At 42.9% G+C, this 25,744-nt stretch overlaps 1 protein-coding gene and 2 long non-coding RNA genes across 5 annotated transcripts in view; 2 read left to right on the top strand and 1 right to left on the bottom strand.

Annotated features, from left to right (window-relative positions):
* Positions 1-25,744, bottom strand: part of plxnb2b (plexin b2b) — a 105,535-nt gene that overhangs the window by 78,766 nt on the left and 1,025 nt on the right. Inside the window, exon 2 of one of the 2 annotated variants that reach the window (XM_049724325.2) lies at positions 12,650-12,836. The exons of the other annotated variant lie outside the window; for it this stretch is intronic. The gene's annotated coding sequence lies outside the window, so the exon portion shown is untranslated. The remainder of the gene's footprint in view (positions 1-12,649; positions 12,837-25,744) is intronic. 2 annotated transcript variants of the gene reach the window in all.
* Positions 189-4,280, top strand: LOC125971246 (uncharacterized). Its single transcript, XR_007482374.2, has 3 exons — positions 189-347; positions 419-633; positions 3,287-4,280. It is a non-coding gene; the product is annotated as an uncharacterized lncRNA (long non-coding RNA).
* LOC125971245 (uncharacterized) lies at positions 16,344-25,267 on the top strand. Of its 2 annotated transcripts, none has more exons than XR_007482373.2 (2): positions 16,344-17,084; positions 19,768-25,267. It is a non-coding gene; the product is annotated as an uncharacterized lncRNA (long non-coding RNA). The 2 variants fall into 2 exon arrangements; XR_011087015.1 differs by having other exon boundaries at positions 19,543-25,267.

Here is a 25,744-nt window from a genome sequence, read left to right as displayed (position 1 = left end):
ATCGCCGGGGCAATTGCCGCCGTCACGGCCGGCCGGACAGACACTGGCTGGCCTTTTATTCGGAACAAGCCGAGGATGAAAGATCAATGGGCCCATTGAGGCCATGAATTGGAAAGGAAAGTTCACAAATAAAGTGGAAGATTGTACGAGATTAGAAGGGGGGCGGGGGGGGGGGGGTCGTACGCACGTCTCGGAGCAAGCTGCGTATTGATCAGAGGAGCCGTACAGCTTCCAGCCATTCATCACCAACTCCTCGGGCCAACAGCGTCAGATGAAAGTGCTCTGCTGACCAAAGCTGCAACTTTCCACATCCATTACGCTTCAAAGTATGAACGGCCGAGAAGACGGTAAGAAAATTATGAAGTCCTCCAGGGGGAAAAAAACCCTAACGCGGACACGTGTTCTTCTCCTCCGAGAGCCAGGAGAGTCATTTTTGCAGGTGACTGTCATGGAAGCAACACAAAGCAAGTCTGAAAGTGTTAGAAGGTGATCGGGCCGGTTGGGGATCATCCATAATGAGACGAGGTCAAGAAAGACGGGATAGGCCAAAGAGCCACGGCTAGAAAGAGACGGCGACGGGTTTGGAGCCAGAGACGAGGCCCCGACGGAGCAATTACAAGAGCTCCATAGAAGGTGTGCTCAGTCCCCCACCCCCTCCCCACAGGCACCGTCTCAAATGGCAAGTTGCCCCACCACACACACACGCAGAGCGGCAATAAAACAAAACGCCAGAGATGAAGCAGCGGAGGAAAACATGAGAAAAGCCAAACCATCCTTGGGTGGGAAAACCCCACGCAAGAATTTTGTTTAGTCGTCATGTCAAAGCACAGCTAAAAACTCCGACGAGTGCGTTCAAGGCTCGACAGAAGTGAAAGGTCTGTGAAGCCTGCTGACAGCCTCGAAAATGTTTTATCAAGCGTACTGCCAGTTTGTTTATTTGAAAGCAACAACAACAACAAGCTTGTTTAGACACACCTAAAAGAAAATCTGGATTATGCATGCCGGACCGGGAATAGGTAATAAAATCTAACAATGGAATAAAATGAAGGCGCTCAATGAAGACAGATCGACACAAAGCAGCTTGGCGGCCATCTTACGTTGCCGCTCGCTAATCAGGCATAACTTGAATGAGGGTTTCTCTGCGGCCTTTATTTTCCGTCTCTCCGGCGAAAATAACCGTTTGTCACAAACTGCTTTATTCTTGTGGTGAATGACGTGAAATTTGTGTTTTATTGACAAAAGGGAAATTTGCATTTTGACATTAAAACGGGACATCGCAATTAGCCTTCCTTTGTTCATCTGAAGCAATCAAATTTTGCAGGTAGACTTGATCCCGCCCTCCCCCCATCTTTACATTACACGAGCCAGAAACAGATATGGGGTGAAAAAAAATGAATAAAGTGAAAAGTTCTCCAGCCCGGGTATGCACCATTGATTTCCTATTCTCTTGGAAACATTTAATGAGCTTAAATAGGAGCCTCGTTTGACACTGCCACAGCGAGTCGTCGGGGGGCCTCCCAGTGAGAGGAAATCGTTCAGCTGCTGCGACGGCAACCCATGAAGGTGGAGGTGAGATGAGACGTGGAGATCTGAACGGCAAATGAAGCGACGTGTAGGACAGACATTGGATTAGGCTCAGCGTAGTTCTTAATGCAGAGGAAGAAAGTGAAGGGTGTCTCTTGCAAATGGAGTCTTGGCTTCCTGTGTACGAGGCTGACTACTTGTTTAGTTTACAGGCACTTAGAATCACAAGCAGCATCCGCCGTGATTGACAGCTTCTCCTTGACTGCTGCACTTCACCTCATTATTTCCTGAATGACTCCCCTCAACCCCGCCCACCCCCCCTCGCCTATTACTTGGATGTTTCTTCAAGTCTGCACAGTTTTCCCAACACTCCCCCCTCCCCCTCCCACACACGGGTGAAGCTATTGTCACTGGAGAGAACAAAGTCCAGAGGTGCTTGGCTGCACTGAGCCGTTGATGAGGGCCCATTGGGAGCAAATGCTTTATGAAGCTGTCGGCTCGAGAAAATGCATTCACTGGATCCGCCATAACAGCACGTGTATCCCCCCCGGGGGCGGGGGGGAGTGCAAGCCCTAACCCCAACCCCAAATACTTTTATGAAGCTGTCTGGAAGAGTAAATTCAAGGGTGCTGCTATATCTTTGCAGAATTTCATCATAATGAAAGAAGGAGGAGGAGGAGGAAGTGAGGGCGCGGTTCTTCCATCAACCGGTTCCTGTGATGCAAATAATGTCAAGGATGAGAAAGAAAATGTCAAACGAGATTGCTAGTAGCGTATGAACTTTTTATTGCATTTGAGCCGATTAGCGGTGTCCCAATACTTTCGAATTGGTGGTCTGAAGAGGAAAGCCACAGCCGGCGTGTTATGATTCCATTGTAGATATTTTTTAAGACAGCCGGCGGTCTAGTCGGGCCTCACAATCGTCATGTAAACTAAAGAATGCAGAACATTAGCGGTTTGCCGCTTGGCAAACATTGAAATATGCACTTCTCGTTTTTAAACTGATGTTTTATGCATGATTTGCTCTTGGCAAATATTGAACTGTAGATATTCACCCCCCCCTCTTTTCCAGCTTCTAACTTTGTCAAACACATTTGCCGATTCAAAGTGTACCGTTCCAATTGGGTCTGGGTCGAGCATTAGCAGGTTTGGTCCTTGACCTGAGTCAATAACTGAGAAAATACTGTCAATATCAACCCAGGTCATTACAAGTAAAAAATGAAGCCATTTTAAATTTGAACAACCATAGCTAGCATAGTTAGCATCTCTTAGCGCAATTAGCTTCCTGCTTCTGGTGCTCAAAGCGCACAAATTGAAAAGACAAAGACACGGAAAGACACGGTTCATGTTGCCATGCTACAAAACACGACAGAAAAACGAGGGGATAAGAATGAGGAGCATATTTAATTTGTTTTGTTAGAATGCAGGTGGGAAATGTATTCAAGATAATTAGCCTGCGTAGTAAGAAGACGGGAAAACAAGAGAGAGAAGGGATCGCCGCACTAAGTACACTCATTCGAGGCATGTTTGCTTTTTGTTAAATATAAATAAATAGACTTGTCTAAAAAGTTGGGGCTATTCGGCTTTTGAATGAGATTTCAGAAATGCAACTTTTACAGGTTAACTTAATTTGACCTTCTCAAAACCTTCAAATTCATATATCCAACCGTTCAATGTTGGAGTGCTTTTTCCCCTTGCTTTTCTCGAACAAAGCGCTGAATGGCAAACTTTTTTATTTAAATATGTTTTTCTTATTTTCAAGGTTTCCTAGCCCTCTGCTTTCTCTGACACCTCTACTCAACCTGCTGATGACACTTCGTGATGCTCGAAACTTGGCGTCCATGTCACTCTGAGAACATCCGTGAAGCTAGCTTTGAACTGATGATGGTCATAATGTGAAAATTGTAATGTTTCATAAATTACAATATATACTACCGTATTTTCCACACTATAAGGCACACCTAAAAAATTTTCTCAAAAGCCGACAGTGCGCCTTATAATCAGGTGCGCCTTATATATGGACCAATATTGAGCCACTACAGCAGGCGTGTCCAAAGTCCGGCCCGCGGACCAAATATATATATCTTATATATGGACAAAGTTTTAAAATGGGCCATTCATTGAAGGTGCGCCTTATAATCCAGTGCGCCTTATAGTGCGGAAAATACGGTACTCATTAAACCAGGAATACATTTGCTGCAACTCCTGTTTAGAAAACAAAAGTGAAGAAATAAAATAACTGCAGCAAGCCGAAAATGTTTCTGAAAAGCGCTTTGGCTCACCGTAGGAATCCGGAGACCAGCACGAGCCCGACAACAGTCCATACTGTCACTCATAGCTCCATATGTAGCCTGCGGCGAAACGGCCATTATGGAAACAGAAAGCTGCGTTTTATAATTGTGCCGTGCTTTTTACCCCCCCTTTGTGAAATTGCCTCTCCGGAATATATTCGCCGGTACTTTAGCCGCCGCTCCTTATCCCTCTTGTCCGTTGGAGAGGGCTATTTTGACAGGGCGACCGGCTCTCCTGATGCAATAACCACCGTCCATTTGTATCCGAGCGGGGAGCATTAACGAGGCAAAGTAATCAGCCGGCGCAGGGAAGGCAGCACGCCCAACCGCCAACTGCTTTTATCACTCTCTGCTACGAGGGCTCGCCATTAGGCCACAATTAGCGCAGAGGACACTCGCAAAGAAAACAACCTCATAAAGACATACGGCGAGAAAGCCGGAATTGATGCAAAAAAAATAAACATAACCTTGTAATGCAAAGAGTAATCAATTTCTTCAGGTTCTTTTCATTCTGATTAGTAACACGGTGTGGCACATTGGAGACGCAACGGTCATGCTAATCATTTAATGTTACGCCCAATCCGGGTGCTGTGAATTGCTACCACATTAGCCGTAGCTCCTTGGTGTCTGATATACGCCCGGAAAACTTTTTGGAGGCTTGGAGTTGGAATCTCAGCTCTGTGTGACGGTCAACATGTTATTTCAGATGTGGCTTCATTTTAAAAACAAATGATGTTCAGCCAGTTCAGTATTTACCAAAGTCCCTGAAAGCACCGTACCAAATTAGCTGCTGATTGGTGGAGAACCAGGAAGTGAGGAGTGTCTAGGAGTAAATCAAATCAGCATCAGATGGATTTCAGGTCTCGAAGGGTTTTAATGGGCTGACGTTGCGACAAATAAAAGACGCCAAGACCCCCCGAGTCTTAAATCAAAAAACCCCCAAGGCCGAGTGTACCGTGAACCACAACTAAGAGTGTCGCTGTGAGGCTTGTTCGGTTATACAAAGCACCGCAACATCTCCGCATAACATCTCGGGATATTTATCGGAATATTGCTGCTAACGCCAGCATTGGTATGCGGGCGAAGGCTCGGTACATAGACAAAAAGCTTCCCTTAGGACTGTGGGAAAACAAAGCAGAATGTGCCTCCCTGCGGTTATTTATGGCGCGCTGGCCGCGGGCAGACGCCGATAAGGCTTTAGATCGGTGGAGGCTGACACGCTGCGATTATCTCCTGCCGCTGGAACGGAGCGAGCGTCCATCAGTCGGGGAGCGCTGACTCAATTGTTGCCCGAGATGAGAAAAGAATGATTCATTGACCTTAAAAACAAAAGTCTCCTTATATACGCCGCCGCCCGGGTATCGCCATTCACATTTTGCAAAATGTTCATCGAGCAAGAACAAATCACTCCGACATATGTTCTCGCTTTCTCTCTTCACGGAGATCTGAAAAAAACACTCGAGTCTCAGGCCGCTTTCTTGGCAGGTTCTGGACTTGAAAGCAATCCCGCAGCCCGGACGGAGTTTCAGACAGAGAGGTGGAGGTAAGGAGGGGGGTGGGGGGGAGAGAGTGCATTCTTTCTGCTGAGAACCATCTGGAATTGGAAGAGCTAAGATAAACAAGTGAGGTGAGCCGCATCGCATCTCCCTCGTCCACCGGCCCGAACAGACACGGGCCCGTGCACAATGCGCCGGCGCCGGCACCACCGCCAATCTTGTGCCAAGCATTGTCAGGGATTGGGTCTTATCAATCGTTGGCCAGAAGCGAGAGGAAAACAAAAAGGGGGAGGGGAGGAAAGGGGGAGCGCAAATGCCGACGACAATGAGGAAACACAAACCAGACGATGGCTGCGAGCCACCCGACAGCGCCGGCCGGCTACATTTAATCCGGTCAGGTTGGCTTCTTCGTCAGTGACAAGAGGAAAGTTTTCACGCGGCCAATCCCACCCAGAAAGTTAAACAAGTGTTGAGACTTTTTTTTTTTACGGCGAGTCACACTGCTTTATTTGAACGAGTCAATTTGCATGCACCCCGGCTGGCGAGAAAAATCTCCGGGGGCAACGTTAGCTGCTGCCGCTACTCGGAGAATCCCTCCATTTTGAAGTAGCAATTAAGAGTCACAGTGGAAATATGATCCCATCAGGGGAAATCGTCCTTGCTTTAGGTACGATCGAAAAACAATGCACACATCAGTCAAGTTACGCAAGTGATGCAAACTTTTTCTGCTGTGGCTCATTAAACTCAAATTTTGTCGCACTTTTTCCTGAAAACCGCATTGAGGCAATCGGGTTTGACGTCTATCGTCGTCACTGGGAGTGAACGAGTTAAGAAAGTGAAGTCAAACAGCTTTACAGATTTCATTCAGCTCCACCTCGCCTCGTCTGCTCAGTGGTTGAAAAAAAAAACCCCGTTATAGGCGTGACCCAAATTTCCAGGCCTGCTTTTTGGCACCCTGCCACGCTCTGCTTGCACCTTTTGATCATAGCCATTGAAGGAAAAAGCATCCCGAGCAGCCAGACTGAGGCGAGTGTCTCCTCAATCCAAATAATAAGTGGTCCTCAAGACACTCCGAAAACGCCCCCCCTCCGCCCGCCCCCTCCTTGAAAATGCATTCCCCTCAACTGACTGCACGCCGGGATTTTTTCTTCTTCTCTATTCTGCTGATGGCCCAATATGAGCTGACAGACACCCCTCCCTTCGCTTTTTTTTTTTTTTTTATCCCTCCTGCCGTTCTTCTTCCCCACCGTCCCTTCACATCTGTGGATGTTACCTGACAAGTCTCATTTGTCAAGCCCTCCCTCCCCTTAGCCCTTCTCCTTCCGTCTGTTAGCTTCGGCCACCTGATCCCTCCCTCCTGTTGTTGCGCCCCTGCCAACAGAGCTGAGGAGCTAAGTCGGCAGGCGGGGTGTGTGCGTGCATGTGGGTGTGTCCGCGTGTGTGTCCAAAGACACTGACTAAATGGGGCAAAGCAGCGGAGCACGTAGGTGGAACTCTCAAGGGACGGCTGCCAGAATCTCTCCACGGCATAGCTTGATGTTCACGTCAGAAGGACTTTGGACCTTTATGTGACTTCACTTACTTTATGAGGGGACTATTGAAAATATTGCCCCGAGCAACGAGACACTTCCTGTTCTAATCATAGCTAACGTCACACTTTTCCTCTTTTCCGGTGTTTACACTGAAGAAAAAAAAAAGACAGACTCGTGGAGTTAACCCGAAGTCTCGTAATTGTCTGACATGATCAATGTTTGTAGTTTGGAAGTGTATTTTTTTTCCGCCCCACTATAAATGATTACTATGCGCATTCCCAATTCTCAATATGTTTTGCTAAAGTCTCGGAATTAAGCTTCAAAGTGACTTTGGCTAAATGAATACGCAATTGTGTATTCGTACCTTGATAAATGCCCTTTGTCTGCTGTTATTAAAGACCAGTGAGACTTGGTTGGTCCCCATGCCGAGGCAAAACTAATTAAAGGCAGGCAGATGTATTTGGACACAAGTCTCTCTCACACACACACACACACACACACACGGGCACTAAATGGGCTTTTAACACGTCCACTGAGCAATCGGTGCCAGTTGATGAGCTGCCACTGCGCTAACTAGACCAGGTGAGCGAAGACAAATCCCAACTTCATTGCGGGAAACTTTTTGTTTTGTCTGCCAGAGGCCAGAGAAGACAAAAAAAAACACACCCTTTCCCCTCGGTGCCTTATTATCCTCACTAACACCAGTCAGGCAACACGCCTCTCTGTTGTTTTGCTTTCTTCGAGGCAGGTGATGATGAGCATTAGCGCAAAGAGCGAGCGTTTAATCTTCAGGGGAGCACATGTTCTTTCTTTTGTTGAGTCATGGCTATGAAATTGCATTAGCATGTACAGAAAGCTTTCATCCTCTATGTTCCCACCGAGAATAAACAAACCTCCGACGGCAGCTCGGGTAGCCGAGGGTAACGAAGAGACGGCACCGGTCTTCGATCTTCATTACGACTATCGGTGTCAACCTTGTGTAATCGCGGCCATCCCGAGGTCAGTCGTATACACCGGCAGCTCTGTCATCGTCTATCCGTGGACGCAAAAGCACGGCGATGACTAATCACCCATCTGGATGAGCCGTTCCCGAGTCCGGATGACAAAGCGCTCACGGCTGCAAATATGGGCTAATGCCTTGCTTCGTTTAGCCAAACAGGTCTGGAGGGAGTTCGGGATATGACCTGACTCAGACGATTGCTGGATTAGAGAAATTCCCTCATCAGGTGGGGGAAAAAAAAAAACTGCATGGCTAAAACCATTTCCACCAAGTCGGGAGCAGTAAATCCTGCTTGTTCTGGTTTACAAGGGCAAAAAATAAATAAGGAAGGTGTCTAGCCTACTTTCACTCTCGCGGCGTTTCCACAGAAAATGACAATTCCATTTTGTCGTGCTACAGTTTGGATCCGCAAGCTCTCATGATCTGGCTTGCATTTGATGAAATGATACGGCACCAATCAATTCTCAAGTTGTCATTTCTTTATGGCTAATAAAAATGTTGAATGGCAAGAAGCGGCTGAGCTAAAACGTTCATCCTGTCAAGGGTAGCTAGTTTGTGTTACAAAAAAAAAATTGACTTTGTAACAAGTCAAAAATAAATACATTTATATGTCGAAGCCTCACGTTAGCATACACGTTAGCATACACGCACAACATTTCTGTCTATTCTTACAAAGGAAGCATATGACAGCATGGTTAATAGGCGGAAAACGCATCTCGATGAACTAACAAATGGGTCGCTTTGTGTTTTGCCCCAAGCGTCAAGATGGCACAGTCGCGGCACACATAGTTAAGAAGAGACACTTTCATGGCGCTAGCGACCTAAAGGAGCCATTCTTTGTTTCCTAAGCCACGTGGGGAAGCTACGCATACTTTCATTGAAGGACAACGTAACCAAACATGATACACAACGAGCGAGACGAAAGAACAGGAAGAGACAAAGAAGTCATGCTAGCGTCTAAGCTAATGTGAAATTCAACAAAGAAGTCATGCTAACGTCTAAGCTGATGTGACATTTAGCGAAAAGGACTTGGTTAGTTTATAGACGTAATATATGTTTGTAAAATGACTTTTTATCAATGTTTTTGCTTTTCTGGGTTGGTAATTTTAGCTTTTCATAACCCATTCGGTCACTTTTTGGACAACAACAATGGTGAAAATGCTATAAAAAGAACCTTTGGAAAGCTTCCCCTTAACTGGAGTTTTCCTAAACGAAAACACATTTCATCGAGCTAAAATGTGATAATGGTTTGCTTTTGGAATACCAAAGCGTATACGAAAATAAATGTTTTTAAAAATATCTCTTGTGATGATGTGGTCCGCGGCGGCTTTAGTGCCTGGATACAACTCTCAAAACAGAGCTTGTGAGTCATGCGCACTTAACAAGAGGAGCAGGAGTAACATAAGAGGCCTTTGTGGATTTTAAGGAGTGCAAAATCCATTTGACACTAACACCAAATTTTAGAAACAAATATTTAACAAGTCATTGAAAACACTCAATGCCTGTGAGCTTGATGCTAACAGGTTGGCATCGGTTTTAAGTGGAGATTAAAAAATATATATATCACCTAGCATAATGTGGGAGCAAAATATTCAATGCGAGTGCAAGACAATAAAGCAAAATGCGATACATCCCAAACTCAGACCTGAGGTGGGTCTCTCGGGTTTCTTGAGATTTTTTTTTTTTTTTTGCATAGGAGAAGGGAGTCTCCGCTCACCCTCGCCGAGGGGCGAGTGCGTTGGTGATGACATCACACGCACTCTTTCACGCCACATAAAATGAAGTCAAGGTGCGGCTCGGAAGACGAGCTGCTGTTTCACACTGAGGTCCAACAGCGTGTCGTTACACAAAGCCCGCCCGCGGCCGGCTCTTCTGAATGGGCCCGCCCGCGCCAAAACGTCTTTTTGGCGGTTAACGCAAACGCGGCAAGGCTTTAAAAGGGTACGAGTAGGAAATTGCTCTAAGAAACAAAGTCACGCTCCAGTTCCAGCAAGAACGGTGGAGATGTTTGTCATTCCAGAACGAGAAGCATGTCTAGACTGGCTTGAGAACATTCTTGACGTTATCTATGAAAACATTCGGATGAAAGCTGCTTTCGTTTTAACCAAGTCTCAGCAACTTTACAGTTGTCTCGTTCGTAACCTTTTGGGGTTTCCTCTTTTAATAACTTCAACGAGATTTAACAATCATATTTTCACGTAGTCAATGTTAAAGGGATTTACCAGACTTTACCATATTTTGACTTTACACAACTTGCATGGATTTTACTGTTGTCATTATTTTAATCCCTGCAATTTTGATGGAATTTATAATATTCTTTTTTTTCTACCATGAACAACCTTTATGAGATCCAGAAAGAGTTTTTGTTGAATTTACGCTACTCATTTTTTATCCTATGCGACTTTTATTGGTATTCAGCGGCGCAATTTCAATGGGAATTAACATATTCCAACATTTTAAACAGATTGAAAGTACTTTTTGGACATTTAAACTTTTTGTTAATTTACTGTCGACATATTTTAATGCTTCTACGGGCTTCCCAGAAGTCTTATCTTAACCCGTGCAACTTTTAAGAGATTTTTTATTTTTTTTATATAGCCTTACTTTCACCAGCGCAACTTTTACTGGACTCAAGATAGGATAACGGTATTTCAACCTGTCTTGACTTTGAAAGGATTTGCGCTAGTCACAAGCTATACCGGATTTACAGTAGCCTGAGCAACTTTTAATTGGATTTTGGAAGTCTTGTTTTGCCCTTTGAAATTTCTATGGGATTTCGGTTAGTCTTGTTTCAACCTACGCAGACTTTTTTGGGCGTGAATTAAACCAACAAGCAGTTGCGTCACTCACGTGACTATTCAGCCGATTGAACGGCTTATTGAACTCGGAAAATGGACTGAGTGGGTGTGTGCAGCGAGGCAAGCAGGCGGCAAGTGTGTTCAGGGTAAACACACGACGTCCTGCTTTCAAGCAAACAGAAAAACTAATAAAAAGGCAGTTAAAGCATTTTAGTTGGAAACTATTAAATTGATTATACAGTACGGGAAACACTTTTTTTTAGATTACAGAAAATAATGCATCAGCACAAATCTTTTTTTTACTCCACCGACCTCTTTAATTTTAATTGAGAGGCCCCCGCCGCTCAGATGGCGTACCCTGATTGATTGAGAATGATGACGATGAAAAAAATTAATAATTACAAATGAGGGGGCAAGGGGTGGATTATTCATGGAGGAAATATGATTTACAACCAAAAAATATGTCATTATCTGCAGCAATAGACAATAGACACTCGCAATTAGTCAGAATGGTTTGTTGATGTGACATGACTGCAGATACGGGATAAACCATAATTGATATTCTGAACCCATTTTGTTAATTAACGCGCCGATTATTCCGCTAAACGGGCCTCGACGGCTAGAGGCACAGCTTTGGCCTTTAACAATAATACAAATAAATAATACAAAAATTAATCACACATCCACAAGCCCAAATCCTTTGAGGCTTTTTGGTTTTTAGGGGGTTGCTGGCTGGGCTGCGACGATATGTAAACAAACAGAAAAACAGCAGACAATTCCCAAATTAAGCTTTGTTTGTTCTCGTCACAAAATGTTAAGACTTGGTCGACTGGGAGGGGGGGGGGGGGGATTTGTGATGTCATCGGGGTAAAATGCTCGCTTACAGCACATTAATGACTCACTTAGTGGCTTGCGGTTTATCATAAGTCAAATTTTAACGGCCCTCAAACTGGCTTGTGAATTTATTTTGGATGTTGAGGTTGTCGTGATAAAATGCCTGTTGCATTCTTTAGCATAAATGTATTTGTAAAGTGCTAATGTAAAATGGGAATCACCTTCCTTTCAACGAGTGATGTTTGTACTAATATAGGGCAAACAATATTTTATTTATTTATTTATTTATTTATTTATTTATTTATTTATTTAATTTAATTTAATTTAATTTAATTTAATTTTATTTTATTTTATTTTTTATTTTGTTGAGTTTTTTTTTTTTTATTGAGCAATCTTGTCAACCACATGATGGGAAATCCTGCATGCCCTCCAAAAAAAGAAACTTTTATTTCTCCACAAAGAGTAAAAGTAAACTAGCGATTACCACCCAGGGCAAACAATATTTTATTTATTTATTTTTATTTATTTTTATTTATTTTTATTTATTTTTATTTATTTTTATTTTATTTCATTTTATTTTTTATTTTATTGAGGTTTTTTTTTTTATTGAGCAATCTTGTCAACCACATGATGGGAAATCCTGCATGTCCTCCAAAAAAAGAAACTTTTACTTCTCCACAAAGAGTAAAAGTAAACTAGCAATTACCACCCACATATCTTTGGACTTGCGCGCCTGTGCCTGCGCATCACAACAAAAGGTGGACGTGTGGCCTGCGGACGGCTGGGTCAAGGTGGATTTACTGTACAGCGGTTGAGGACGGGGCGCTTAATGGAAGTGACAGTCAGCAGATAGCAGCCAGGGGGTTGGGGTGCTTCTACTCGCAAATCGTTGAGTGTAAAGAAAAGGAAAATAAAATTAAAACGTGCACGCGCACAGGCGCCTTTAACTGATTACGCACTCACGAGCCAAACATACCAGGAAAGAGGAAGGGAAGGGGGCGGTGAGGGAGTGAATAGACGAGAAGTGCTGCCAGGGTCGCTTTTTAGATAGCATGCTTATCAGCCAGGAGAGCAGCAAGAGAAACAAAAGTGGACAGTTTTTTTTTCCCTTTTTTCCAAGGGACAAAATCCCAAAGGCAGACTGAGGGATAACAGGAGGGATGAGACTCGTAACCTTCAGGAGCGACTTGTCTTTCCAAGTTAGTCACACAGCAGCACACTTTGCCCTTGGCTCCAAGTCAGCCCGGTTCACGGCGGAGTCCAGAACGCGGAACGCATTCCTGACGAAGCCGCTTGGTGCAGTTTGGCCTCCGATGAAGAAACTCAATGTGGCCTTTGATCACAAGCCTCGTCTGGGGAAGCTAAAAATGGACCGAGAGGAAGTCGTGTTTGTTGGATTATTCCGCTGTTGTGACGATAATAAATTCCAGAGCATTAGAAGGCCTTTTGCTCTTTCATCACAGGGGGAAAGACGCGATCAAAAGCCTTTCAAGTTTTCGACAACAAGAAACCCGTGCCCGTTAAAGTTTACTGTCAGTATTTAATCGAATTTTAAACAACCGGGCTCTATCGTTTATTTATTTGGTGACAAAAAATAAAGCTGTTTTAAAAAGCATGATTGCCAGACACTAATTGTCTTTGTTTTGCCGCCACAATGGCTCCACCGGGGATGGTAAACAGGATTGTGGCTAAAAGTAGGATAGAATACGCCAATATGGCTAAATCCGTGCATCTTTGCATTAGTCCTTGACCCCGACAGATGGGACTGGAACCTGCGGTGAGACGGACGGAGGGTTCAGACACAGTTCGAGCCAGCCATCCTTCCTCAGACAGGGCCGCCTGTCTGTCCATGAAGCAAGCCTCCCTCCCTCCCTCCCTCCTCCTCACGAGCTGCCTGAAAGCCCACCAGAGCTCACTAATCAGCCAAGTTAGCCGCTGACCTCTCCACAGGCTTCATAGGTTTTAATGAGATGGCCGCTTTTGATTGGTCCGCCCGCCCGAAGGGAGAGACGTATCGCACATACAATCGGACAAACGTTCCTCGTATTTTGCGTGGGGGCGCTTGTTCCCGCCGCGCTTTGGTGTGCGTGTTGTCGTGTTTGTGTGTGAGCGGAAAATAATGAACACGATCCAATCCGTGTTGGGTCGAGGCTACAGCGCTTGGATGAGAACCGAAGATGCGCACAAGGACATGAACTCAGTGAGTCAGTCGGACTACCTTCACAAAATCTGAACGTTGCTACTCAAATGAAGTCATTGAAATAAAAAAAATATAAATATATGAATTTATGTATTTCTTTATTTATTTGAAGTCAAATCAAGTCTATTTATATAACCCTAAATCAATTAATTATTTAATTATTTATTTATTCATTTATTTGATAGACTTTTAAAATAATGATTACATTTTTATTATTACTATTATTATTATTTATTTTAAAATATTTATTACATTTCAGGATACCCGTTATCAGGTTCACCAAGTGTAAAAATCTCACTTTTCCATTACTATCCATATAATGTATACTGTTTGGGAAAGGAAAAAAAAAAAAAAAAAAACCATCAACAAACATAAATCACAGCAAACCACCCAGGAAGAAAGAAAGAATAAAACTCTTTTGCTTTTCATTTTTCCCCTGATAGGTACTAAGAGTTCATTCTGGGTGAAAAAAAAAAAGAAAAAAAAACCAGGCCACTCGACGTGCAATCAGTTGAGGTCCCTCTGTATGCATCACCTCACCTACTTGATTGATTCAGTGTTTGCTCCATCCTGTCGGCGTGCTAGCGACCGCCGCTGCCCCACGGAAAAATAATGTGGACTCTGACCGAGGGAGGTTTTTACAACCGGCTCGCGCGGCCCAAAAGTATCCTCACAAATAACACAAACGTATGTGAGGTCCGGTCTACTCGAACATCTCCGTGGGGTCCTCCTTGATGTCATTTGTTGCTTGATCAATAATTCAATTCTGTTTGTGAGCAAGCATTACTTGAAGCGTTCTCACCTGCTCACCCCCTCCCCTCCCCGCTCTCTTATCTTCTGCCAGCTAACTGTACGTACGCTTTCCAAAAGGACATGCCCTCCCAATAATGAAGCTTATCTCAGCAACTACAAGGTGTATTTTTATAATGCCGATGTCATTAGGAAGGTAGCGCTGATCAGCAAAAAATGTTCCCGAGCCCGGGCGAGTAGAAACGCCGCAGTTTTGGCCTTAAAAATGTCGCTGCGTGTTAATCTGGATGGAATTTTTGTGATACAGACACGTAAGATAACCAACACAGCGGTTTTGACATTTACGGCGAGTTTCAGCAAATCCTGTTTGAAGTATCCACTGAAGAACTTTTGAACTCTCCGGAAGAAAAACTTCTTAATGTAACTAAAAATTTTTTGTCGTTTTCACTATATGAGCAAAGATCAAATTGGCCGGTATGACGCAGAAAGAAAAGAAGAACTGAGCTGAATCTCGACAAACACGGCAGGAAGTCTGATGACGTTTGATACAATCTCTGGTTTGAGTAAAAGGGAAGCAGAAGATCCAAAGTTATCGGAACCAACCATGTGGTTCATATTTACATGACCCGTCATAAGCCGTTGTAATTAATTTTAATGGAATCAGATTCTACCCCGACAACAACGCTCTCTCATAAATACAATATTTTTAATAATCAAGCTGTTATTTGGTGATTAGCTTTTGCTTTGTTTACAACATACCCACTGAACAGATGTGTTTTCTTTTTTTGCTTTTCCTGGCGCGCCACTCTCGGGAGGGGGGGTTCATGTTTTGTTTCCAACTCTGAAGGTGGAGATGCATACGAGGGCCCGGCGGGACAGGAGAGTTCGTCTTTTCCCATTACTTGACGAGAAGGCAAACTCCACATGACTAATTAAAAAGGCAGAAGCTCAAGAAGGCACCGTGACACCTCGCCGATAGGCAGGACGTCGGTGCTTGTCGTCGCGAGTGAGACAAAACAGAGCCTGGGTAAAAATAAGTACAAGTGAGGAGGAGAAGGAGCTGTCAGTGGCAGAAAAATGTTAATGGAGGTCAAGGATGGTGGATAAATGGTTCCTCTGGCCTTGCTGGAGCACCAATGAACAAGCGGCGTGGCCTCTGGTGCACCACTTTGCTTTGTCTAATTGAAAACTGGACCGGGAATCTCGGGGGTAACTTTAGATATATTTTACGACTGATAAAGATAATATCGCCAGACGATAATTACGCAACCCACTGGTGTTCCCTAATTAAATGGTCTGTTCCCCTCTAATGTAGCATATTTACAGCCTATTTAATAGTCAGCGCTAGCAGAATTTTCTAAGCCTCGCAGCCCAATCAAGATTCGGAGAGATTTAACGTGAACCCTAAAGCGCTGCTTCTTACGCATTTTAAAATTATCTAAATATTTGAAAAAAAATGACTGACTTAACTGTCAATCAATGGGAGAAATCCCATGAAACCAGTCTGTAACGTAATCTTCACTGTGTTACGATATTTATCCCAATACAATACAACTTTATTTACACAGCTCATTTTACAACAGCTTAACAAAGCGCTTCACATCTCGCAATGGGAAAAGCACCAAGATAGCAAATACATGGAAAACAGTAAGGGCCCTAAAACAGAGCCCTGTGGAACTCCATACAGCAAACAAGCTAGCAGAATACTGTAAATTTGCCACGTAGCAGTAAAACGTGAAGTAGCCATACACACAAAAACAACGTTGGACAAAAGCAACATTCATGTTATATTAAAAAAATTTTTTGAATTAACTAGGCTTTGAACAGCAACCGTTGGACGTGTCGGACTGCACTGTCATGAGGCAATATATCGTTGATATTCCACCCCCGCGCAAGTGACACATTTTCCTTATCTTGACAAACATTGCAGAAAGCTAGACAAGCTCAAATAAAAGAGACATTGCTAATAAGCTTCTCTAACCTTGAACAGCAGCGAGCATACTCGAGCTAATTACTGTAATTAAAAAGACCTCGCTTCCACTGACAGATCGATGACGTGCGATGGCCTCAGATGGGAAGTAGAACATTGGGAGCGAGAGCAGAAGTAAGAAAGACCACCACAGGAAGAGCGAACATACCCCTGGTAACGTGCAAATATAATACTTTAGTATGGCAACAAAGAACGTGTTCACTTTCTAGATGGAGCGTAAAAGAGGAATCCGAGGAGACGCTTCCTCAAGGGACATAAATAAACCGTGGTTGTCTGCATGATCATCACGTGTGTAGCGCAGTGTATAACGAGAAGGGAAGGACGTGGTGAAAAATGTCTGTGCGATGTGCGGACGCCAGCAAAATGGAGCTTAAAACGAACTTTTTTCTTTCACTTTTGAAGTTGCGAATGGCTAGCTTTGAAGCGGGCCCAGATGAGTCAGTGAGGAATAAAGCGTCATCAAGGCCGAGAGAAGAGGAGAGTGAAGCTGGGGGGGAAAGAAATGCAGACTCCCAAGACAGAGTTATGATGACACCTCGGTGGATTTACATTTCAGAAGATGCGTAGGCGCCACGGGCAACACCGGGATTAATATCCATGTAGGCGAGAGAAACTCAAGAGTGAAGCTACAAACGGACTGATTTTCATCACCTTAATTTTTCTTTTTTTGTAAGTATGAGAAAAAAATGAATATATTTTCAATTAAGGGAAATCGGTTTTAAAAATGTCCATAAATTGTAGAAGTAAAAAAATGTAAATATAATTAATAATTACTATTCTAAATAATATATGCTTAATTCAAAATAATCTCCTACTTTAGAATAGCAAAAAGAAGATATTTTGGATAGCATGTTTTTTTTTAAACCCGATTCATCAATTGAAAAAAAAATCAAATTGAAAAAATATTTGGTAGATTATCAAAATGATTTAACGAGCAGGTCCAAAAATTGAAAAATGTCCAGTTAATCCATGTGTTAGGCATTAAAATCGGCATCGGCCGATCCCACTTATGGATGATCGTATTGGAATCGTCACCATAAACAGCTAATCGGAACACCCGTATAATCATGTTGTTTTCCGGAAAAAAAAACTGTATTTCCAAATCCACATTAAATGCCTTGACTGCTGTTCTCAGCGTTCCCTAGACCTTTGTCCGAGCTGTTTTTACATAATCCATCTCAAACACAAACAGTGCAGCAATGAAAACATGACCTCCTTGCCTTCGCTAACAAACAGTGAGCGAGCCAGCTAAGCCAAAGCATAAATTGTCTTGAACCTCATCATATTTGCCACCGAGGCCTTCTCTTGCCCAGTGTACTGCTTGTTTTGCTTTCCGTTGACTTATCGCGTTCCCCGCCGAGACTGCCCGCTGCCCTCGGCCCTTAATTTCCCCCGCGAGGATCGATAAGCGCCGCCGCCCTTTACCCAACTCAAATATTAGCGAGCGTATTTGTCAGCCGCCGTCGCTAGCAAATGTCACCTTCTAAGGTGCGCGCGGTAGCTCTTCGCAAAGTTCCCGGCGTCCTCTGTAAAATGCTCTGTCGGTTTGCAGATGAGTAACGGAGCCGTTGACATTTAATGAGATTCTCGCTAACTTCAGCAATTGCTATATGAACACATTTTAATAGGTCCCTCTTGGATGACGGCTGACCGGAAGGCCACCCACATTCGGCTCATTTAACAGCCACGAGAGGAATACAGATGATGACTTTAAAAAAAAAAATTCATTTTGGTATTATCATTTGATTGCTGGCAGCAATAAAGGCGGACAGCCTTATCTGCATATGATATTATCCCAGCGTGATAACAATAATATTAGCAGAGACTTGTAGACATCTCGTCGCCCGTTTGTGCGGTTCATCCCGCATTAGATTCAATTTCATTAAAATCACCGGGAGATTTAAGTCTTAAATGCTAAAGCGGCTCCCTGAAAGCTCCGAGTATGAAGAACAACCTAAAACGCGTTTAGCACCATGGTAACGCTTCCTTCCACCTTTACATTTAAAGCTGCAATTAAACCTCCAACTGTGCTTCTATTAGAACATCATTTCAAAAATACAATTTAACCTTCAAATTGAACGGACGGGATTGCGCACATAATGCATCGGTTGAGCAGTGACTAAAAGGGTTGGAATTTGCGAGCAGGCTATTTCTTGGTCTGTGTCATCAAGTATTTTGTTGATTTTTGTTAACGTCGACATCAGCATAATGTGTTCATGTCGTCGGTTCTGGATCAGCCGTGTCCCTCATGAGGATTTATTCATTGATCCAGAAATGTTATACTCATTTATTAAATTATTTTATGTTTAAATAATATGTATTAAATTATTTTTATTAAATATTATTAAATTAAATATTATTATTTAAATGTATTAAATATGTTATTGCAGTTACAAGAAATGTAAAAAAAAAAAATTGTGTTGAGGTAAATTTTCTGCCACATTACCAGTTCATTAGTTTTCAAATTTAAAATAATTTAATTGGAACATGAAGGAACTTGTGGAGTCACACTGCCCATTTTATATACTGAAAATTACAAGTAGTTCCCCTCAAAAATATTTTTTTCACTGTATTGCAAAATTGGGACAGCTTTTGACTATTTTTTTTTTCCCCGCATTGTCATGAGTGATGCATCTTGACAACAAACAAGCCCAAAAAAAAAACCCACGATGATGATAGGGGAGCTATTTTCTGTTGCTGAATAAAATATAAAGTGCAAATGCTTTGGAGTCACTCCAAGTAACAAGACGGGTATACGTTTGACTCTCAAAGGGACTACTTTGTAACCTCCATTAATTACAGTATCTATTAATTCATGCAAACTTTCCATCAAAAAATGATTTAGCACCATTCTGATGTTTAAAATATTTGTTGGCCAGCAACAATGGGGCAAGAGAACTGAGCGTCAGGTGTTGGACTTCAAATGACTCAAGCCCCTCCCACTCAGCGTTTATGCTAAATTAGAGCTGACACAATTTCTAAATGAAAAAATGTCTTGGATTACTGTACTGTTAAAAAAAAAATGCGATTTTACAGAATTGGGAAAAAAAAGTTTTACATTTTTTTTATAGATTTCCTTAGATAAGCAAATAAAATAAGCTGTAAACATGCACTTCCGTATTTTTAGATACGTAGCATCAGGGGATACATCTGGAGAAGGCAAGTGTTTTTCTTCAAGAGGCCATCTGTTCTTAAAACGCTTGCGTGGTGCCACAATCTGCAAGTAAAGGACTCCCCATGTTCCATGTGCTGCTTTATCTCCTCTATAAAAGTTTCACATGAGCTTATCGCTAACCCTTCGCCATAGTACCTACCGTGTGGCCCCACTTTTTTTTTTTTTTTGCTCCCCCAGGTTGCTGTGACCTTCATCCAGCTGCTGCCGGAGCAGCGACTCCTCATGCATCTGTCATCCACCAGTCCTGGCTGACGCTCACACTCTGTACTTTATAATTAATCGCCCAGCGTGCATGGAAAGAAAAAAGGGGAAAAGCAAGCGATGGCAAGGGGAGGGGGGGGGGGGGGGCGACGCTCGACAGCAACTATCCTATTAACATGAACCAGCTGGATGTCTTATTAGCTGTAAAGCTGGGGTGATAATTAAAAATGATCTGGGGTGGACTAAATTGGTCAGTTTGGGGATTAACTATGAAAAGACTGATAAGGATGAAAAATGAATTGAGACCATCGGTGCCTGAGCGAGAACGGCAAGGAAATCAAATTTCCCACTGAGATCAATTATATTTGGGTTCATTTCAAGTCAGATTCTAAACTGTCGCCAGCATGAAATATTTGCAGGGAACTACGCGCATCGTTCGATTAAAATACGATTGTGTCGGTTCGATTTCCAAGATTACGATTAGTTTGGATATAATGCGGCTTATTTTGAAAGGGTATGATGTAATTATATTCTTGTATAACAACAAAAACCTTATATAGTTTTTTTTCTTTAAGGTTAAAGGTCAGAATAGAAGGAAATGAAGTGTTAATGTAAAACATGAGACAACACTCGACCTTTTGATGAAAAGCAGATGGAAGCGAGCCAGTTGTGGCGAAGACGAGCTTTACTCAATTCTTCTTGCCATGCATCAAAAACAGACATATGCACAACAACAGATCCATCTGAGAGGTCAATCAACCCAAGGATTTATCAAAAAAAAAAAAAAAAAAAAGAATAATGACGCTTGCCAAAAGAAGAAGCAATACTTGACGACGCAAATTAAGTACACAGGTCCATTCACACATCATTTCTGAAATGTCACCATCTCAAACTACGGCGAGAAAATCTTGTTCTAATTTGTTTTTCAAAAGTGGTTATGTGTCAGCGGCTGGCTGCTAAAAGCTGACAACCCTCGCCCCCACCCTCGTGAATCCGGGGTCAACGACCTTAGAGCTATTTCTTGGGCAAGGAACTGATTAATGCGTTAATTGAAATGGACTTATGAAATCAGAAATTTGCTCAAAGGTTAATGATTTCACCCAATAATTATTCATTATCTAAAATGAGCTGTATCCTGATGTTTTAAGCTTTTAACGGTTAATTATAGCCATGTAGCCAATTTGATTACTATATATTACCTTTGGAACAATCATGTGCAACTTGAGCATACGGCAGAAAATACTAGAAACATTTTAAATTCCATTTGATGTCTCAAAATCCGCCGCATGTCAAGTTACACGGACAGCTGCTCTGGAAAATTGATCATATGGTTTGTCTGCAGGGGGTGGTACGAGAGGGGCGGCTCCTCACATTATGATGTCACAAAGTGAGGACCCGGTCGTTTTCTTGGATGGGGCAGGGCTGCTGCTTAGAGAGGAGGAAGGAACAGGAATGCTTCAAAATGAGTGGATAGGGGACGGATACTGAATCAAAAAATGAAAAAAATCCATTAAAGCTCAATATGATGGGAATTATTAATTAATTAGCTTGAGCCTCAGTCAGCTTGAAAGGCACAATAGTAAAGGTAGGAGCAATGTAACAGCACACTGTCGCATCTAGCACAGGCATACGACATTTACACCGAAAGGAAACCTTGACTCATCCTCAATATGTTCAGCCCTCAGATCAGCGGGGTGTACCTAACCCCCTTCCCCCCCCCAAGCGTGATGCGATTGATCTGCTGTTAAGTGATAACTTCCCTCTGGAGTGTTTGAAAGGGTTTGATGGCAATCTATCGTTAATTCACTTATCAAAGCAACACGATAAAGAAAAAAAAATACATTAGCACACCGATTTTCTTGCCAGCGCAAACAAACAAGATAGCGACTTCTGGATCCGAGTCAAGGCGACGCTACCTCGGCCCACCCTGTGTCATATTCAATAGGCGTGAAAATGTGCCAGGCTTATGAGCAGGTGGGCTTGAAAAAGAAAAGTATGTTAGTTCAGTTGCCATGAGCACAGACGTCTGTAAAGCACCGGCGTGGAGTCAACGCGGGCATGAGGCAGCTGACAGACAACCACAGCGCTCAATATCAACGGTTAGCGGAAGTTCCTATGATAAGGCTTTTCCGCCGCCCTCACAGTCGTGAAAAAGATCATGGCACTTTGTTTTAGCACCGCAGAAGAAGTTTTTAGACTAAAAAGTCTCACAAAGTTTTACTTATGGGGTCCTCGCATTTAAAGAGAAAGTCAACGTTTTTCTTGACAATGTATTCACACGAGTCTAAACACTGATTTATATTTCATTTGTAGAAGACGATTTAAGCAGCAAAATCCAATTTTATCACACAGTTGCTAAGCGCTCAGGTAATGACCAATCACGGCTCACTTCTGATTTTGGTCATATGATGTCCGCAAGCTTAGCCGTGATTTGTTGTGATGTCATTTTCAGTCGACAGCAAATTCCAAAATGGCTGCCCCAACACTCAAAAAATAGCAAACTTCTTAGCTTGTATCCGTGTAAGAGGGCGGCCATTTTGAAACGTGCTGTCGACTGAATATGACATCATAGTTGCCAGCTCTGGGGCAAAATGGCCGCCCACTGAGATAGATAAAACTTGCCGTACTTTGCTGCTTAACTCATAACAACATATTATTGTCAAGAAAATTTCAGCGTTGACTTGCCCTTTCATTTATTCCTATTCTTGAGCCGTTTGGCTTTGTCTTCACAACATTTCCTGCATTTCCCGAAAAAGAATCAGGACCAATGACACCGGAAAACGCGGCATGAAAATTTGTGAAACATACAGCCGACTGCTTGAGGTAAAAGCAAAATGAAAAGTACAACTCGGCCGTAATGATGATTGTGTTTGGAAGCCTGCGGACAGAATTCTTTAAACTGCACTGGCGTTTGTTCTAGCCATTGCAGTTTAAACAACAAGGAAAAATCATCTTGGCCAAGACAACGCTGTTTCGGAGCCTAGAAACACAAACCTGAAAGGAACACTAATATAGTTTCCACGTAGATACAGAAAGCGGTTGTCTTCGCAACAAAAACAACAATGGTGGACCACAGGGCTTGTTGAATTTCATAACGCTTTGGCGGCAAAGTGTTATTTAAGTGTGTAAAGCGCACAGCCACGGCAACCACATCACTCACACACGTCAAATTCTAAAGCCACATGTACCAAAAAGGGTTTTCTATATACATAAATTAGCATAGCCATTTTTTTTTAACACAGGCAAATATTAGCCATGCAAGCTAACATGAGTTACCGTACTTTCCCGACTTTAAGCTAACTACTTTGACACTGTATAATTAATACAAAGTGGCTAACTTTTATTTTATGGCTAAATGTTGCTGTTTTAATCAAATAGTTTTTGTAATCCAAAAATACGATATTTTAAGTGAAGAAAAATGACAGGCGAGCCTCCAAATTCTGGGTATGCCACGGAGGTAAAACTAACCATTGTTGTCAACAATTGTTCGTGACAAATATCGTGTATGCATGCAAAATATTAATAATAGCACAATTTGGTGCTACTTGAAGTGGAGCAGCGGACGCCGGTGGCAAACTGCGTTGGTCCACAAGAGTTGAGGGAGTAAGCATAATAGTTAACGCGATCACACCTCCGAGGCTAGTCCAACTTTATCTTTTATCTGAAGAGAATGGAGGAGGGAGGGGAGGGGCGGGGCGGGGGGGTGCCAAAGTGCTGAGTGGAAAGGGTGTCAAGGGTTAGCTGTGTGAAGTGCAAACAATGCCGCACTGGAACAAGGCGCTAAGATAAGAAAGTTTGGAAGGAGGGAGCGGAGGACAAAAGGGGGCAGTCAAATCCAAGGACAAGGGTCCATGCGGAAGCAGATATGATCAAAAATCCAACTCAGCGTGACGTCGCCTCATCGTCAGCTAATCCTCAAACGTGAAAGGACAAACCGAGATCTAATCTGGAGGAAATCTCTATTCCCCAGATTCCTCCAGCGGCCATTTAATGCCAAACCAAAAGGACCTTGGTGCTTCTGTCCAGCGGTGGAGGATTGCAAATGGGGTTTTTATTCAAGCGTGCCACGCCCCCTTTTATGAGCACTCGCTTATAAAATGTATGCCTGAGTAGGAAAATGTTGGTCAAATGGCTTCCAAGCATCTAACAGTCGTGGCTTTACGTGAAAGTCGGTTTATGTTGACATGATGATAGTGATTTAGGTCACATCCTGCTTGCCTGTTATGGTGGGAGCGAGCGGGAAGATTATCTTGTAATTCCAAATGAGCTACTTGCTATGAACCAATCGCATAAACACTAATCATGCATCGGCTTGTTTTCCGCCGTTTTTTTTTTCTTCTATTTGTAGGCTTGAGGTTGCTTGTTGCTCGCGAGGATTATGTGTTTGTTTTTTTTCAGTAATCCAAAGCAAAACATGAAAAAAACTTGACCTAGGAAATATTCCCTTAGATAAAAATGTGAGGCGAGCATCCAAGACACGTTTTGAAGTATGAGAGGAGGAAAAAAGACAATAAGCACATTAAAGAGTTTAAGAGCAGAGTGCACAATTTGCTTCTCTGCTGGTCAGACTGAAAATAGTCAGAGTGGATTTAACCAGACTTCCATTTCCAGAACTCGTGGTCTACTGCTGAAAAACAGACAGTCATGCAAATGCTTGCCTTGCTCGTCTGGTTCATAACAAACAGGGCACACGTGGTTACCCTCTCCTTTAGGGATTGCTTAAGCGTGTCTTCTCTTGGCTGCGATGAAGAAGAGCGCTAAAAAACCATTTATCAGCGCTCCTCTTGCCACTGATAAGGAGTCTCTATTTATTCAGAGAGGACCAGATAAAAGCTGAATGAAGCGTTTGCCGCGGCGACGGCAGGGGAGAGGGTGAGGTAACTTGCGTGCGTCCGTGTGAGCAGATGGCCTCGACTGAGAGAGCATCCGTACTCCGGCAGCCCCCCCTCCAGCGAGAAACAGCGGCCCTCTTTCCTGCTTCCACATGCCCCCGACCGTCATAATCCGGGCCCTCTGCGAGACTGTTTGTATAATGTTATTTAAAGGGAAATAATCCCTAGGGGGAAGGGGAAAGAGGTATGCGCTAGGCCTCCAGGGGGCGCTGTGATGGCTGGAATAAAGGGACAATTTAGAGAAGTAGGCAGAACAGAGGTCTGTTTTAATGGAGGAGACGCTCGCGGATAGAACCATGCAGGGAAGACACGCTGAATAGATCTTCATTATTTCCTCAAAGGAGGAAGAAAACGAAGTCAGACAACGCTCAACAACTGTTGACAAGATGTCCACAGGGAAAAACACAAGAACTGTCTGGACATGTTGCGACGACCATAATGTCATTCTTCCCTTATGGCTACTTACTGCTCTTGAGTGTTGTTGCTGTTTTTTTTTTTTTTAGATAATGTAATTTGATTATTTTCTTTGGCTTACATGTTCAATGTCAATCAGGAGTAATGTCTCGGGGGTAAATTAAAGGTTGTGAAGATGAAAATAACCAATTGGACTACATATTGCCCATTTGATTGTAGTAATTATTATGTTGGTGGTACTTGATGTAAATAAATAAATAATGAATGAATAGATTGCATCAGTAAGTGCATCTGATGCAAAAATTGCGGCCAAACGAATCATGTGAGTGACTTTTTGAGGTCGGAGCCCCTCATGAGACAAGCTGGAAGTTTGTGTTTGTTGTACCTTGGAAAAAAAAACAGACCGGATTTAAAGACTAGTAATCCAACAAGTGGTATGTTTTAAAGTCATTTTACAATATTTGTTATGACATGACCCATTCAGATGAAAAATGATAAAGTCCACGTGGATTACAAGAGCATTACATGGTGAGTTCACGTTAAATCGATTGAGTGACAGCTTTAATGTCCATCCATTCATTTTCTATCCCGTTTATCCAAACTAGTCATGCGTGAACTGGAGTTTATTACTCTACCGGAGAGGTTCA

This window comes from Syngnathus scovelli, chromosome 6, assembly GCF_024217435.2.
Source record: "Syngnathus scovelli strain Florida chromosome 6, RoL_Ssco_1.2, whole genome shotgun sequence".
NCBI lineage: Eukaryota > Metazoa > Chordata > Actinopteri > Syngnathiformes > Syngnathidae > Syngnathus > Syngnathus scovelli.
The sequence above is the reverse complement of the archived record's forward strand: the minus strand, read 5'-3'. Positions and strand labels throughout refer to the sequence as shown.